This window comes from Pinus tabuliformis, chromosome 5_1, assembly GCF_031772625.1.
Source record: "Pinus tabuliformis cultivar Carrire ecotype Pingquan chromosome 5_1, CPIR1, whole genome shotgun sequence".
NCBI lineage: Eukaryota > Viridiplantae > Streptophyta > Pinopsida > Pinales > Pinaceae > Pinus > Pinus tabuliformis.
This window is the reverse complement of record NC_142305.1, coordinates 376,448,001-376,464,914: the sequence shown is the minus strand read 5'-3', so window position 1 is coordinate 376,464,914 and position 16,914 is coordinate 376,448,001. Positions and strand designations below refer to the sequence as shown.

The following is a 16,914-nucleotide window of genomic DNA, read 5'->3' as shown; positions in this document are numbered from 1 at the left end:
CTTAAAAAATATTACACATGTTTAGAAATATTTTACTTCTATTTCATGGTCAAATGGTATCACGTTACTGTTTTCCATTTTTGTGAATATGGGGAATGGATAGAATAGAAGAAAAATACTTCAAGGAGAGTGAAACCGCTTGAAGGAAAAGAGAGAGTCATTAAAGGAAGATAAAGTAAAAAGTTACATATGGAAAAATATATACATCCATTAGCCATCATCTATTAGTCATCACCTTCATCACCTTAATTATGAGCATGAATATTACTAAGGTTAATTATACTACATTATGATAAAATAAGAATATTATTTAGTAGAATCTATTCTAATTATAAAATCGACCCATCCTATTATTATTATTTCATTTAAAAAAATGTGCTAGAGATGTGAAGATAATTTGTTCTCATCTATCTATACAAATGAAAGAATTAGAGAGGTAGTAATTGCACAACCTTTTGGTGAAGGCATTATTGTGGTGCAACTTCCTATAGAATAATTATGAAGTAACTACGAGCATGACCATTTTCCTCCCATATTTAACGAGTAAAGAATTAATGGGCTACAAAGTCCTATAGAAATTGGTGCCGAGTTCTAGAATATGGATCTACCTTTCTTACCTCAACTAATCCATGTGCATATAACAACTCCTAAATGTATTCATGTAAATGAAAGTGCCCTTATGTCCCTTCAAGGTTAAAATCGTTAAAAATGATTTATTATCAATCATTCAAAATTGTTAAAGAATATTTTTGATAAAAAGCTAATGCAACTAAATGTTAGTCAATTGTGTCTTGCTTGAATATTGTTAGAAAACTTCAGGCATAATTATGATTAAAATTTTAGAAAGACGTAATCATAATATTAGAAGTCTTATGAATACTTTTAGCAAAATTAACAAAAATATTTTTTTGAAAGATCATAACATGGATTGTCATGTATTGCCATAAAAAGTGTCATTTGCTCAAGTTAACATCTCAACTTATTAAATTAGATTTCAAAACCCTTCACTAATATTCTATTAGAAGATACTAATATTCTATTAGAAGATACAACATTGACACATTGGGACAAATAGAGTTTTAGCCTTAATGAGTCTACCTTGTTTCGATATAGAGTTAATTAGCATTTGCACCAGATGTTGCAAAGGAAATGCCGTAAGGCATAACTGTAAATAGTCATTGAAAATAAGAATTAATAAAGGCATGTTTTGCAACATTCATAGTAAGAACCTACATTCCAATACTTTGTAGAATAAGTAGTTATGCACACACCTTTGAAATGATCAAAAAAGATTCTTCAAACTCTATAATAGCAAGTGATTCCCTAGAATCTAAAGTGGTTGCCAAGTTCCCCAAGTATAGCGATAAAGTTACTTTAACAGAACCACCAACAACAACCTGTCAAGAAGACATCATTCCCAACAAAAAATTATATTTCAGAAACAAAATAGAGGCAGGCAGATATTGAAAAAAATTGAGATTGTGAATAAAAAAACTAAAAAATTGCGAAAATACCATTCATAGTCAAGGACTACGCACTCAACTTGGTGTGATCAAAATAGATTCCCCTAGAACCTATATGGTTACCAAGTTCTCTATGCACTCATAAGTTGCTTCAACAACAACACCATCAGCAATTATCTATCAAGAAAGCAAGCATATCAGCTAAATAATGGAATTGTAATAAAGGAAAAAATCAATATTTAATCAAGCCAATAAAGAAAAACTCTATGAAATCTCAGATTCCTACATTAGATTCCATTGTCCTTATCATAGTGGATAAAGGCGTTGTTCATAGAGCATTCCGTCTCATCCAACATGTAATCATTACCACACCTCATAATATTATGGAAACCTAATTTATCACACATGTAGTCAGTGATCTTAGGCAATTCCAAACTACCTGATTGAATATAGTCATTAGTATTTTTAAAATCTCTTTTTAGCACAACACTAGGAATGATGCACAACCCAAGAAGATACTTGTTATTTCCATAAAAAAATTACAACATTAACCAGTTTTACTACTCTGGAACTATGTGATCTATTGATCAAAATGACATCAATCAACAATGTGCTTCTCTACAACTCCATACGCATACCCAAAAAGTGATGGATTGAATGTTTCAACACCTTCCATACCAGAAAATTTAACCTACAAAACTCATGAGCAAGATAATGCATTATCTAGGAGCATCTCCTAGGTAATATCCTTCCATATACTATAGATATGTTGTGGGGCAATGCATTTCTATTATCATCATCTATTGTTCATAACTAATCAGAGGGATATACATGCCATATGTATGCACCATAAACTCAAGCTTTCCATCAAGCCATTACTCAAAAAGAAAGTCACACATTTGGAAAAATCCAGTGGAACAACAAATTCATAATAATTGTCAAAATTTCCTTCACATCCATATTCTGGCTGCATTGCATGAATGCAGAAAAGGGTGCTAATATTGTTAATCGTTAGGAATTTTGCATTGATTTCAAACTGAAAATCATGATTTTGTGTTTTGTGACTAATACTAGAGTTCTGATAACTATGTCCTCTTCTTCTTCTTATTTTTGGTAAACTACCAGAATAAGTTGCATAAACTCAAAATTAAATCAGAACTATGACAATTTCAAGACTATAACCAACAAATACTTGAATGCTTTTATCTTTGGAGACAGTTGGCTGGATGATCAAATGGGCTGGTAGAAGCATTTTGGATGCCATAATATTGACGGGCATCTCCTTTAATGGAATGAAAATGTCGTGCAACTTCAAAGCAATTGGGTAAATTCATAGGTTTCGGATCAGGACTGGCAGTTTAGAGTTCAAGCAAGGTTGGCATTTTCAAAAAAGATGTAGAGCCTCTTGAAATAGGATTGAAGACAAATATGTTGGCTCTCCTTGCCAATGTAGGGAGTAGTAATATTTTTCCCAAAAAACTTTTTCGGGAGGGTCTAATTAAAATAGGCCCATGAGAAGCAGCCACATTGTTGGCTGCAAGTCCTTGTTGAATAGCTGATAGACCCCTAAGAAGTTCCAAGTTCTGCTCAAGCATCTTAGAGAAACCAATACCAGGGTCTGTTATAATTCTCCATGCAGGTATACCAAATGATTCTGCATTCTTTATCTGTAACCATAACTCATTAGAAACTTCTTTACATACATCCCCATAGGTTGTATTTTCATCGTTCTGTATTGTTGACGGTTCCCCCCTCATATGCATTAAGATATAAGGGACAATGAGATCTGCAACTATAGAAAACATGTTGGGATCCAAACGACCTCCAGATATATCGTTCACAACATGAGCTCCATTTCTTACTACCTTAGATGGAACTTTAGCATTGAAAGTATCTACTGATAGGATTTTACCTTCAGCTTCAAGAATCTGCACCACTGCTTCTAAAACTGGCAAAAGCCAAGACAATTCCTCCTCTATTGAAATGCTTAATGTTGTTGTCCTAGTTGACTGTGCTCCAATGTCAATCATATCCACTCCTTCAGATATTATCCATCTAACCTGATCAACTGCATTCTCTACAGATGTGTACCGTCCTCCATCACTAAAACTATCTGGTGTTAAATTTAAGACACTCATGACATGATTTTTTCTCGATCAATCCAATAACTCATTTCCAATGGGAAAAAATCTCTTCATTACATCTCGTCCCATAAGGTCTTCCCCTCCAAGTTTCTCCCATGCCTCAAATATGCTGCCATTTCTTCCCGACAGGGTGTGCCAACTACCAATCCTAGAAGGTCTAGAAGTGGAGTAGGAACAAAGGGTCGCTCCCACAAATTTTGATGGGGTATCAGATGAAACCTTGAGCTTGCCGTAGAATAAAATTTTCAAATCAATAGGCTGAGGCCCATACCTTATGCCCTCAGTCCGGCCTAATCCCTTTTTAATTTCTTTCAAAACTATCAACAAAGCATGCAGACCAAGTTTTGTGATTGCCGTTATTGTAGAGTTAAGGAAGCAAGGTTGATCGGTTACATATGCAGGTGCAATCTCATATAAGTTTCCATGATTTGTAATATAGACACCAACTTTCCCTATCATGCTCAAAGCTCTATTGAAATTTTCAACTCTGTTGACAACATTGCTGCCCAAAGCAATGACCACTACCTCCACTGGGGAGTGAACTTCAATGCAAGATTCAGAGGCTGATGAGTATGCAAAGGAATCCCAAGAAGAAGAAACCCGCCCCAAAGCTGCAAAATATAGACCCAAAGACAACTGTTTCTATGAAAGATTCATGAAAATGGTTTATTTTCCCATTTGCATTAGCTTAGACCAACTGACTAATGCACAAGTGAAATTCAATGCTAAGAGTGTGTGCGCACCCCTACCACAAGAGGCTCTAGCATAGAGAATGAATTTGATAAAAGCCTGCATGTGGAAGAGGCTCTATTACTTAGATTCTAATTTTGAAATTTATCTTGATATTACTGTCTGGTCATTAATGAAACTTGGAAGTGGTTCCTATCTTATATGAAATATACAAATTCCCAACAAATAAAATCACATGGAAGGGAAATTAATCAAAGAAATGAATTTATTATGAGGGAGAAGACTTACTAGCATTTTGGGAACCCCACAGAAAAAACACCCAAGTTTCCATAGCTTAGATGCCAAACCCATTGCATCCACTGCACCCCCAATATCCATAATTTAATCGCGCCCCCAATATCCATAATTTAATCTATCAATCTGAATCTTTGTAACAAGAATCTTTCCTTCAAAAATTATGCTTTCCTCGGGCACTTGACATTCGTTGTTTTTTGTTCTTTGTATTGCTCAGAATTTTGGCAACTTTACTTGTTGAAATAACTTGCAAGATATAAGGACAGAGGTTGCCAAAAATTAATATTAATATGTATTTGAAAATATATTAACAACTTAAATAAAATATAAAATTTTAATATAAGCAAAATAGTCTATAAATGAAATGTTTTAATTCCCATATTAGATAAAATATTTTAATATCCATATTAAATAAAATATTTAATGTCAACTATACATATATGTATATATTATAGAAATCTCTTGAAAAATGATTTTTTTACCATTAAAATAGTTTTAAACATTTGAATTAATCTCAGAAAAATATTCAATTTTGATGAAGTAAAATATCCCATTATAAAATCTTAAGTGGTATCTTAAGTAATATTAATGTGTATTTGAAAATATATTAATCACTTAAATAAAATATAAAATTTTAATATAAGCCATATAGTCTATAAGAGATTAAAGATTATAAATTTTGAAAAAATAGGTGTGGAAGACCTGAACTCTTAAATATGGGGTTGTTTGATAATGTTAAGAAAGTTACAATAAGGGAAGGCTTTGTAATACCTAGTATGAGAGAAATGTGTCATTTCATCCATGCTCAATGTGAAATTGGCATGCGTTAATTTTAAAATAAAAATAAAATAACTATAAATAAAAGTCAATGTTGGTTAGAGTATACATACTTGATTAGTTTTAGTTAAAATCCAATAGAAATGGATATACATATTTGGTTAAATGAATATACACATTTGGTTACACTCATTTTAAAATAAAAATAAAATAACTATAAATAAAAAACAATGTTGGTTAGAGTATACATACTTGATTAGTTTTAGTTAAAATCCAATAGAAATGGATATATTTATTTGGTTAAATGAGTATACACATTTTGTTACTTGCAAGATATAAGGACAGAGATTGCCAAAAATTAATATTAATATGTATTTGAAAATATATTAACAACTTAAATAAAATATAAAATTTTAATATAAGCAAAATAGTCTATAAGTGAAATGTTTTAATGTCCATATTAGATAAAATATTTTAATAACCATATTAAATAAAATAACATTATATAAATATCTTAAAAAAGAATTTGTTATGATTAAAATAGTTTTAAACATTTGAATTAATCTCACAATTTAAAATTTTGAATACAAGTTTTGTTCTTTTTTTTTAATCTTTCATTTCCTAGTTACTCCTAACCATTCCTCCAAGTTAACAGATTATTGTTTCTCAAAGTTTGCATTGTCACTAATGAGCCATGAGAAACCATCACTAGTTTACACTCACCCACAAGAATACCATCACTAGTTTGCACTCAGCCACAAAGAATAATTCTAAATGAGTATTTAAATAATTTTTATTCTAATAAATGTATCAATAATTTCTCTATAAAAGATGCATACCAATTTTTTTGATAATTAAAAGAATGAAGCACATATGCTTTTGTGATTTTTCTTATTTTTAAATTTGTAATTTTATTTATTTTTTGGATGATGATTTTCTTTTTACTCATTTTAGATTATGCTACTTGACTTTTTATTAAATTTAATGTACTTCTAATTATTTTTATGTGGCTAAACAATGATGTGAATATGTTTTAGAAATGTCATTTAAAATTAAATTATAATCTTATAATGTGATATAATTTTATGCAATAGTAAATATTCATTATCCAACTTTAATTTTTTTTTTCAAACTTTTTCTATAACCTTTGTTTTTTTAATTTCATAGATAATTATTACCACTTAGTGTCAAAAACAATTTTTCATTTTTCATTAATAAATATTAACATTATATAAACTTCAAAATACTTTTTGCTATTATTTTTATATTCAAAAATTTATTTAAAACATTTATTTCTTTTTCTAAATTAAATTTATACTTTTTCAATAATATAATATTATATTAAAATATAAATATGATATTTTTTAAATTAAAAATAATTTCCTATTCCAACTATACATATATTATAAGTTCAAATAATTCATATATATTTGTATGTAAAAAATAAATATATAGGGTTCTTCGTAATATTCCTCCTATTGCCTAGTATTGAATGGAGGCATTGATTAAGTGACGGGATATATCCATTCGCTACTTGCTCGAGTAAAGAGGAAGGATAAATTAAAGCGACTTTCCATGCAGGTGCTCGTGCAGCATACTATCGGCCATGGACTCTTAGACCAGCAACCCCTCATCATTTTCCTCGCAGTACCTTAGTGGATTCAGCAGGTGTGTGTGGTTTGGATGTGACAAGGTCAACTTCATTGTGAAATTCCTTGGATTATTTCTGCACATCCGTAGCCACAATCGCGCACTTCGCAGCAATGACACGGTCATCAAATATCACCCTATTGAAAATGCAAGAGTAGGTTCAGCAGCCTACCTCGGTGTCTTTCTGGAACCAATTGTGGCTCTCTCGAGCTCCTCGTAGCTGAAGACCTGCACGCAGCGAATCTTATCTCGCTGTAGGTTCTGGGACACTTGGATGTCGTTGGATGTAGACTTGCTCTTGCAGGCGGTTGTCATGATTTCATAAGGGTCAGCCTTGAGCTTGAACCGAACTTAGATGACACCGACGCATACCAGAATGCTCACAACCATGATCCCCATCCCCATGGCCATCTCTGCAACAATAATGGGAGTTTGAATTGAGGAACGCTTCTTGGCCCGGACAGTTGATGAATCCACCCTACCTCGGAACAGGACCTGGTTCCAGTGCAAGCCGAGCAATTGTATATGCATTTCTAGTCACCAGCCGGACTACAACCGAAAGACTAACACATTCTAGCGAGACTGATACATTCCACTGAGGCAGTCCTCACTATGGACCTAGACAGTTGATGAATCCACCCTGCCTCGTAACAGGACCTGGTTCCAGCGCAAGCCGAGCAATTGTATATGCATTTCTAGTCACCAGCCGGACTACAACCCAAAGACTGACACATTCCAGTGAGACTGATACATTCCAGCGAGGCAGTCATGGCTATACGACACACAAAGCTTTAACGATCCGAGAGACGATGATGAATATTCATAATTCTGGTAGAGAATTGCAACGAACTAATACCATTTTTCCCGTAGAGAATGGCAACGAACTAATACCGTTTTTCAATCCCACGGTCAAGGTTATTTCTATCGTCTAACACTTAAATCAAAGGTTAAGAAAGACACAAGTGATCTGGGAGGGAATTCATTTTAGAGGGAATGCCTTAGGGCGTAATTAGAGTATTTAAGAGACTGCTGCTAAATGTTTGGCAAAAGTATGTCAAATATTCTACCAATCATATGGATGTACTAACATTTATGGATGTACTAACATTTAGAATGTGTTCATCATGAATGTCACATTAAACTCTTTGTTGACACGAGCAAAAGGAGCTGAACTTAAGCCAAATATATTTTGAGAAATGTAATCCTTGGTAGTCTAAAATAAACATAATCCATAACACATGCTAATTTAGATACTACATATAACTTGGTTGGTTATTATTACAACACATATGTATGCATTTATTATGTTTTTCATAGTAATATGTGTGAGAATTCTTACTACCATTACAAATGTAATCCTTGGTAGTCTAAAATAAACATAATCCATAACACATGCTAATTTAGATACTACATATACCTTGGTCGGTTATCATTACGACACATATGTATGCATTTATTATGTTTTTCATAGTAATATGTGTGAGAATTATTACTACCATTACAATCATTAAGATAATTTATTCATATCATCATATGTAGATGGCCCAAGCGATAAACATATTATGAAAACTCTCCTTTGGATGGAGCATGCCTAAGGTGTAGTGGAATGTCATTGTTAATCCAAAGTACGTATTCATTTGAGTAAATGAATGTCAATGTTAGTCCAAAGTATATATTCATTTGAGTGAATTTGGGATCATGATGGTTGATATGGAGAACCTAAAATATGTCACATATAACCTATATAAGGGGCCAAAGAAAGGAAAGAGAATAACTAGTCTAAAGGAAATTTTAGTTCATTGATATAAATTTAGTTTTACAACTCAAGGCCCAAAGCCATTCATGACAAATGGAAGAGTGTATTTAGGGAAAATTATCAAAAAGTCATTAGGTTTGTGTTTTTTTTAGCTTTACATAGTTTTTAATTGTGAAAAGAAGTCAACATGGTTGTTAAATGTCTTTAGGGAAATTATTGAAAATTTCACTCCCAAAGGAGGTCTCTTTTTTATCTCTCACTAGGAGAAACCTTAACTCCATAAATGTTCAAAAAAATATTTATTATATAGTGAAATTCACACCAGAAAGAAACCCTTAGTGCTACTCCATATTTATAAGACTAATAAGACTAATGATTCGCTCATTTGTGGCTTGCTTTATTTTTTTTTTCCATTTCTTGGCCATGCATCTAGAACCTCTAAGGCTACAAATGTTACAACAAAATAATGCACAAGATGGTAGAAAATGGTGATGTAAGAGTGAATGAAGAAATAGCTCAAAAATAAAAGTCACAAACAAATGAAAATCGAAAGGAGATAATATATAGAGAAGGAGAAAAAGAAGAAGAAGAAGAAGAAGAAAAGAAAGAATAAGAATAAATAGAATTCCAATATTCAAAGGCACCATATAGACTTGTCTAAAAGTATTATCTAGAAAAGAAATTTTTTGGTGATGTGGATACAACAATTGAAACATGAGCGAATTGATAAGTACACCAAAACAAGAAAATTTTTCTTTGCTATAAAAATTAGAACCCAAGAAGTTTACATGAGCTAATGAAGATAAGAATTAGGTTAATGCAATAGAAAAAGAATTGAATCAGATTGACAAGAATGAGACATGAGAGCTTGTGCCCATAACAAAAGAGAAGAACATGATTGGCACCAAATGGGTCTTCAAAAATAAGTTGAATGAGGATGGACAAGTAGTAAGAAATAGAGCAAGATTGGTATGTAACGGGTATTCTCAAGTTGAGGGTATTGACTTTGAATAAACCTTTCCTTAAATTGCAAAACTGGAAGAAATCATAATGCTTTTGGAATTTATGTGTTTCAAGAACTTCAAAGTCTATATATATATAGGAATTGACAACTGGTTTGTCTCATACTTATGTGACACAGGGTCGATTACAACTGCTACCAGTATAACCTCTAAGTGCTTATGTATGCCCCTTCTGCAAGCACAGGTGAGCCAGGGGGATTTCAACCTTGAACTTCTTAGCATATAGCACTTCATTTTCATAGCCATTTCCAATTAAGATACCCCCTAAGGCATTAGAAGAAGTATATATTGAACAACCAAAAGGATTTAAATTTTCAAAAAACAAATATAATGTATGTTGATTGAAAAAAGCACTTTATGGATTAAAACAAGCTCTCAGATATTGGTATTCAAGACTTGAAAAATACCTACAATAACATGGTGTCAAAAGTGGAGCTCCAAAAAAAAATAATTTACATCAAAACAAAAAGTCAAAATTTGTTAATCATTGTGGTTTTTGTGGATGATATTAATTTTGGAAGTAATGCTAACAAAATGAGCCAAAATTTTGCAGAAGAAATGCAAAAATAATTTGAGATTTCAATGCTTGGAGAATTGTCATTAGTTTTAGGTTTGTAGATTTATGAATACAACATAGGAATATTCATTTCCTAGACCAAAGAAATCACAAAGATGTTGAAGAAATGTAGAATGGAAGAATGTGCACCTGTGAACACCCATCATCAAAGGATGCAAATTGGACAAAGATGATGAATCTCTGGAAGAAAATCAAACATTATACAAGTCAATGATTAATAACCTACTATACTTGACAACCTCAAGGCCAAAAAAAATGCAAGCAGTAGGATTGGTTGCAAGATTTCAATCCACACCAAAGGAGACACATGTGCAAGTGAATATAAATAAATAAATTATTTATATATTTAAAGGGCACATTAGACTTTGTATTACGGTATTTAAGACGTAAGGACTTCACTCTAATAATATATACATATTTAGATTGATTAGGAAGTATTGATTACAAGAAAGTTACAAGTGGAGGAGCATTCATTCTAGGAAACTATCTAGTATCATGGTTGAGCAAGAAGGGAATTTCAATACCTCTATCCATAGCATGAGCTAGATATATTGCAACAGTAACATGTTGCACACAAGTTCTCTAGATGAAGTAGACACTAAAGGATATAAAGGTAGAATATGGTCAACCAATCTCAGTCATTCATGGCAACATAAGTACAATCAACATTTTAAAGAATATTTTTTTGAACGCAAATACGAATTATATTCTCATCAATTACCATTTCCTAAGATGACAAGTAGTTCAACAATGTGTCAAGCTAGAATAGCTTGTCACAGAGGAATCAATTGTAGACATTTTTACTACACACCTTCTTAGAGAAACCTTTTAATATCTCAGGCAGAAGTTGGGAATGATATCCTTATCATTTCATCAATACAGGGAAGTACAAGCTCAAGGGGAGCATCCCTTTTCCATTGATTTCAAAGGCAGAGAAGTTGTAGAAAAAGGTAGAATTGCATACACAAGGAAATTTGCATATGGATGTGTTATAGACATTTTTGTGCCTTGCATCACTGAGCATGAAATGTCAATAATCAAGGGATCCAAAGTCCCTAAACATGTTGTTCCTACCCCTAGAGGAACAAGGCTAGCAAACCACAACACTTAACAAAAGTTCTCCACCTGAAAACACTCAAAAACAAAGCAATTCTGGATCATGTCAACTGCTCCACTGAACATCTGCGCTGAATGTCAACTGCTCCACTGTCTACCTGCGTTGAATGTCAACTGCAAAGAAGCCTACCTGCGCTGGGCGAGTTTGGACATGTGGCAGAGTCATTCCTCAAGGTGTCAATGCCCAGGAAGCTTCCAAAATGACACTTGGATCAGGGAATTCGACTGGTGATGAGTAAGAGGTTCCAAATCTCCAAGTGGAAGCAAGAACCTCCAAGTGGACTCAAGAACTGAAGTGGGAGAGGACACTAGTCAGCTTCATACCAGCCTCAAGCTGACTCATCCTTTCTCCAAAACTCCTATATATAGATCTCTCTCATGAGGTCTAGGGAGGCTGGAATTTAGTATTTGCAAAGAATTGCTGTTGGTTTATGGCTAGAAATATTGGGTGTATTATGCTTTGAAAGGAGCTGAAGAGGGAATTCCATTCTGCTGGGAAGGAGATGCTGGGTTGGAGCCCTATGGGTTGTATCTCTTCCTGAACCCTGTTACTTTCAATAAAGCTATCTTGATTCTTTCCTATATGCTGGTGTACTTTGTATGATTTCATTGGTATATTTGATTTACTTCTAATCCTGAATCATTTATGAATATGTATATTTTCCTTTGTATTGTGTTCTTCTCTTGTTGCAAGTAGTTGTTCTCTTGTCACAGGTAGCTGTTCTCTTGTGATCTCGTGGGATTCAAGTAGCTGTTCTCTTGATCAAGCGAGGAGGCAAGTAGCTGTGGACACACAAAGAGAAGAGGATCTAGTTCGAGGGACAACTGGAAGATAACGGTAAGTCTGCCGATCTCCTCTCTTTCATATTTCATAAAGGAAGAAATCATGATAGCTGTATTCGTTTGTTGCTAAGGCGTTGTCACACCTTAGGTGGATAGGATCGTCCTAAATAGGCATTTTTCCCCACAACAAATTGGCGACTCCGCTGGGGAAGAACTTGTTTATTCATTTCATTTGTGTTTCTGTCATTTGTTTACTTCATAGACTTGACAGCAACTCTTGAACTGCATCTTTCCCAGATGCAAAGTAAAAGTTGCTGCTTTGATCCAGTATGTTGGACTTGTCTATGATTTAAACTAGATCCACAAATGATTTGATTGATCCTTGTGATAGTCTTTAGTACCCTATCAAAGCATCCCTCTGTTTATACCTTGCTTGTGTTTCTGATTTGGCCTGAAACAGTTGATTTTTGAGCATTTTGTGACCCGGAAACCAAGAGAAACGAGAGTTTATCTCTTCAGCGCAGGCACTGTGAAGGCAGTCTGCATTTCAACGTAGGTCCCGAAGGGGCTACCTGCGCTGAATGTCAAATTGACAGTGTTGGACTTGCGCTGAACCAGTGTGGCCTTGTGCAGCTGGGGTTCTTTGTCTTTTTTTGCTCTGTTTTGATCTCTGTTTTTGCAGCCTTTAACCAAGTATAGGTGCTGGTCTGATAACCCTTTTCTTTGCCTGAATTCCGCCCCAATTTTTGTACAAAAATATTGTGAATGTTTTTATGTGTTTGTGGCATCATTTACAGTCTTCCTTTGCATGAGTAAAGTAGTCTTTCTGTAGCCTTTGATTCAGATCTGATTGAGAGTGATCTTAGAAGAGAGTTCATTGGCTGTTTGTTCAGATTGATTATAGTTTACTTTTGCTTATTGGTTTGAATTTGTTCTTTTCAAAGTATCAAAACGAGTCTTTATTTCGAAAATCGCAAAGTGATTGTAATCTCTTCTACCCTTGTTGATTTCGAAGAAAGAAAACTTGTTTATTTTTTATCATTGTAAAAGCAAATTCAAAGTTGTGCAAAAAGCTTTCTTTGTAGGCATTTATACTAAGAAAGTGAAAACAAACACCTGCATTGTGCATTTTGCATTTGATAAGTTTGTATGTTGGATTTAGGGAAAGTGCATTAGAGTGTGCTGATTGCTCTTTGAGAAAAGATAGTCGCTCTCTTTTCCCTTAGTAGCTAGGATTTTCAAAGTTGAAAGATTGTAAAGCTTGCTTATCATCTTAGACTGCATTTAGGAATTTGTATCATACATCTCGTGGTGAACCTTGAAAGGCAAACTTTAAAAAGATCAACCTAAAATAAACTGAATGAACCTAACAACGCTTTGTAACATAACGCACAACATAGAGGTCTAGGCTAGAGACGTGTTCCGGCGTCGTTAAACATAGTGACTGTCGATCTCGAAGAAGGTGGGTGATTCCTCCTGAGAGTCGGTGGCGCTAATACGGATTGTGCTCCCACGTACCGTCGCGTATATATTGGGAGACCCCTATAGGCATATATCTTTTATCCTTAGGACGCCGTGTCGGCCGCCCTACTGATCGCAATGCAGTGAACACAGCATTCACGAAGATCGACCACCTGTACCGTAAAACGTATTCTGTGGTTTTGCGAAAGGTTTGGCACACCCTCTGCCTAGATCTCCAGAGCAGTTTCTTTTGGCCTTTTTCAGACTCTATAACAGAAAAAGTCCATCCGAGCATTTGTCACTTCGGGCTCGTTAAAACATCGAAGGAGACTAGAGTCATCTTTAGCTTTTTCTCGACTCTTTAAAACTGAAAAAGCAAGTTGTGTCTAAAAGCGTCGTTAACAATTTATTTTAAATGGAACAATCACCCTTTAATCCTACGTTGATCTTTAGGTTGAAAAGATGGAGCACACCAACCAAGGAGTTCCCTTGGGTGGAAATCCTAGTCCCTTCTCCTCTTGGGGAGATGTTGGTGCGCCCCACATGGCCACATTGTCGCTTCCAGGACTGACAATTGGCCTACCCGTTTGGCTCTTTTTGACCAATGTCGTTCAAAATACCACCACTCCTGAACAGTCGAGTCAACAGTTAGATCAGACGAGAGTTGCCTCCCAGCCTTCCACTTCATCTTCCTCCCCTCCTTCCTCTTCGCTTGACGGAACTGGTCGATCAAAAAATCGAGTTCCTAAGGAGAAGAAGGAGAAGAAGAAGAAAGAAAAGAAGAAGAAGGAGCCTAAGGCGACTGGGGGCAAACAAATGTCATCTAACAAAAATCCACACACCGCACTTGTAAGGCCTAAATCGCCATGCATCATATGCAGGGGAGACCACTTCCATAGAGATTGTCCCTGTATCCCACGGATACTAAGAGATTGGTCCCCCCGTTTGCACAATTCGGGAGCATCGACCTCTGATAGCCATGTCGACTGCTCACCGTCAACTAGTGGGAGTGAAGCTCCAGGACAGAATGGGAGAGTTAAATCTCCCTGCAGATTGTGTGAAGGCGATCATGCCATCCACCATTGTCCCTTCTTAGACGAGGCAAAAAGAGTTCTGGAAGATCGCCCGATTTTACGAGCGAATCTTCCTCCTGGATATCAAAGACTCCTGCCAAGTCCCTCACTAGTTGAGAATCCGGCTGAGCCACTTAGATGGTCAGCCGAAGCACCTGTCATTGAAGAAGAACCGTCTGGATCCATGCCTGACGAAAGTCAAAAGGTTGATACGGCAGTTGGCCCAGTTTTGCCTTCAGAGGCTCCATCTTCGAATGACACCATCACAGAGGAGAATACAGATGACACCGTCCAAGTTCTCTTCATCAGCACTGACTCTGATGATCAAGGGGGCAATGCCACCATTCCTTTGTCGCAGGAATGAAGTTCATCAGAGCTCTATCCGACCGTATATTCGGTCCCACCGCCAAGCAACCTGGTTGTGTCCTTTGATTGGAACCAACTAGGCAGACCCCGGTTGCCAGCCAGTGTGCCATTCAGAATTATTTGTCAAATATACAGAATGGTAATGGCTGGCACTATCATTGATGAGGGGGCATCTTTGAGTATCCTTTCCTCTATCGCTTGGAAAGCGCTTGGTTCGCCGGCTCTTTTACCTGAGATGAGAAATCTATCAGGTTTTGATAAAGGAACCAGTCGACCTTTAGGGATCCTCCCCAATGTGCCTGTAACATTGAAAGGGAAGACCGTTCAAATGAACGTGATGGTCGTTCAAGGACCCTTGGATTATAACCTACTCCTTGGACGAGACTATATATATTGCATGGGAGCTGTAGTCTCCTCACTCTTTAGAGTAATGTGTTTTCCGCATGAAGGAAGAATGGTCAAGCTCATGGACCAACTTTCGTTTCCCGGATCACACATCGCAAATAGTCATGTGCCATCCCTAAATGGTCTACTCATGCAAGAAGTGTCTCAACCCACGGTCCGTCCTCCTGATGAGCGCGAGTAATCCGGGAGGATATGACTGGAACCCAGGGGGCATGCATCCTGGCCTGCTTCGGCAGGGAAACTTTGGGTATAAGGTAGGTTTCCGCGGGAGAATATGACTAGTCCGTAACCCATCCGTGGTTGGAAGAGGGGTTGTTCTGGAATAAGATTCTCTTGTCAAAGTTATGTGAGAGGGCGGGGGTTGTCACTCACCTTTGTTTATTTCGGTAGACATTGCCGAGGAAGTGTTTTGTTTGAAAGAGTAACGAGACAATATTTGGGTAACCTGAAAGAGGTAAGCCTCTCCCGGTGAAACGAAAGTTTCGATGGAATTGAAGTAGAGGTAACCTTGAAACTCTATTTTATACCTGGGGGCATGCAAACCTTTTGGAGTGCAAGCAAAGAGCGGTTATTTATCTGTTTTTTGGGTTAGTCGTTTCCTAACTTGCATAAAGAAAGGAGAGTGAGCATAGCTTTGGTAAGGCGCAAGCTCTATAAAAAATGGGATCTTTCATGAGACACTCTTATCTTATGACTGGGTAAATCGAGCAGTTTTAGCATAAAGTTCATGCTCGTTAAAAAATAAACACAAGATCCGAGAAGTTTTAACGCGGTCTTCATGCTCGTTAAAAAATAAATATAAGCAGTGAGCAATGTTTCCTCCAGAGTTTAAGCTCATTTTTAACTAAAAAATGAACCTATCCCGGTAAATAACCGCTGTGATCGTAAATTTATCAGCCATAAAAGCCTTGGTCGTGTTTGCACCTGCCACCTCCACTTTCATTTGGCCGATCGTTCACCTCCATATGATTGTTTACCCATTTTGAGGAACAGCTGCGAAGAGTGATTTCACCTAGCCATCCTTGTGACACTGCCGTGATTGGAAAATTCCAACCTGTACCTGGAATCAGTTGCTATCCCTGTTTATCACTCGTTCCTCAAAAGACGAGTCTTCTTTAAGCTCTTTTCAGCTGACTCGTAAAATATGAAAAGATTGCCGAGTTTTGGCCTTCCAGCTCATTAAAGGACCAGAAGAGCTATCCCTCCTCTAGATTTTAATCTTTTTGGACCTGAGGGATTATTGCACAAAAAGATCGAGCGCTTGTTTTGTTCGGCTCGTTAAAGATATCGAAAACTCATCCCTTTTGTATTGTTTTATACTTTTTCGGACTTAAGGG

General features: G+C 35.8%; 1 pseudogene; it reads right to left on the bottom strand.

The window, feature by feature from the left end:
• Positions 1 to 2,821: 2,821 nt before the first annotated feature.
• LOC149165016 (folate synthesis bifunctional protein, mitochondrial pseudogene) lies at positions 2,822 to 7,549 on the bottom strand (annotated as a pseudogene).
• Between the last annotated feature and the right edge of the window lie 9,365 nt (positions 7,550 to 16,914).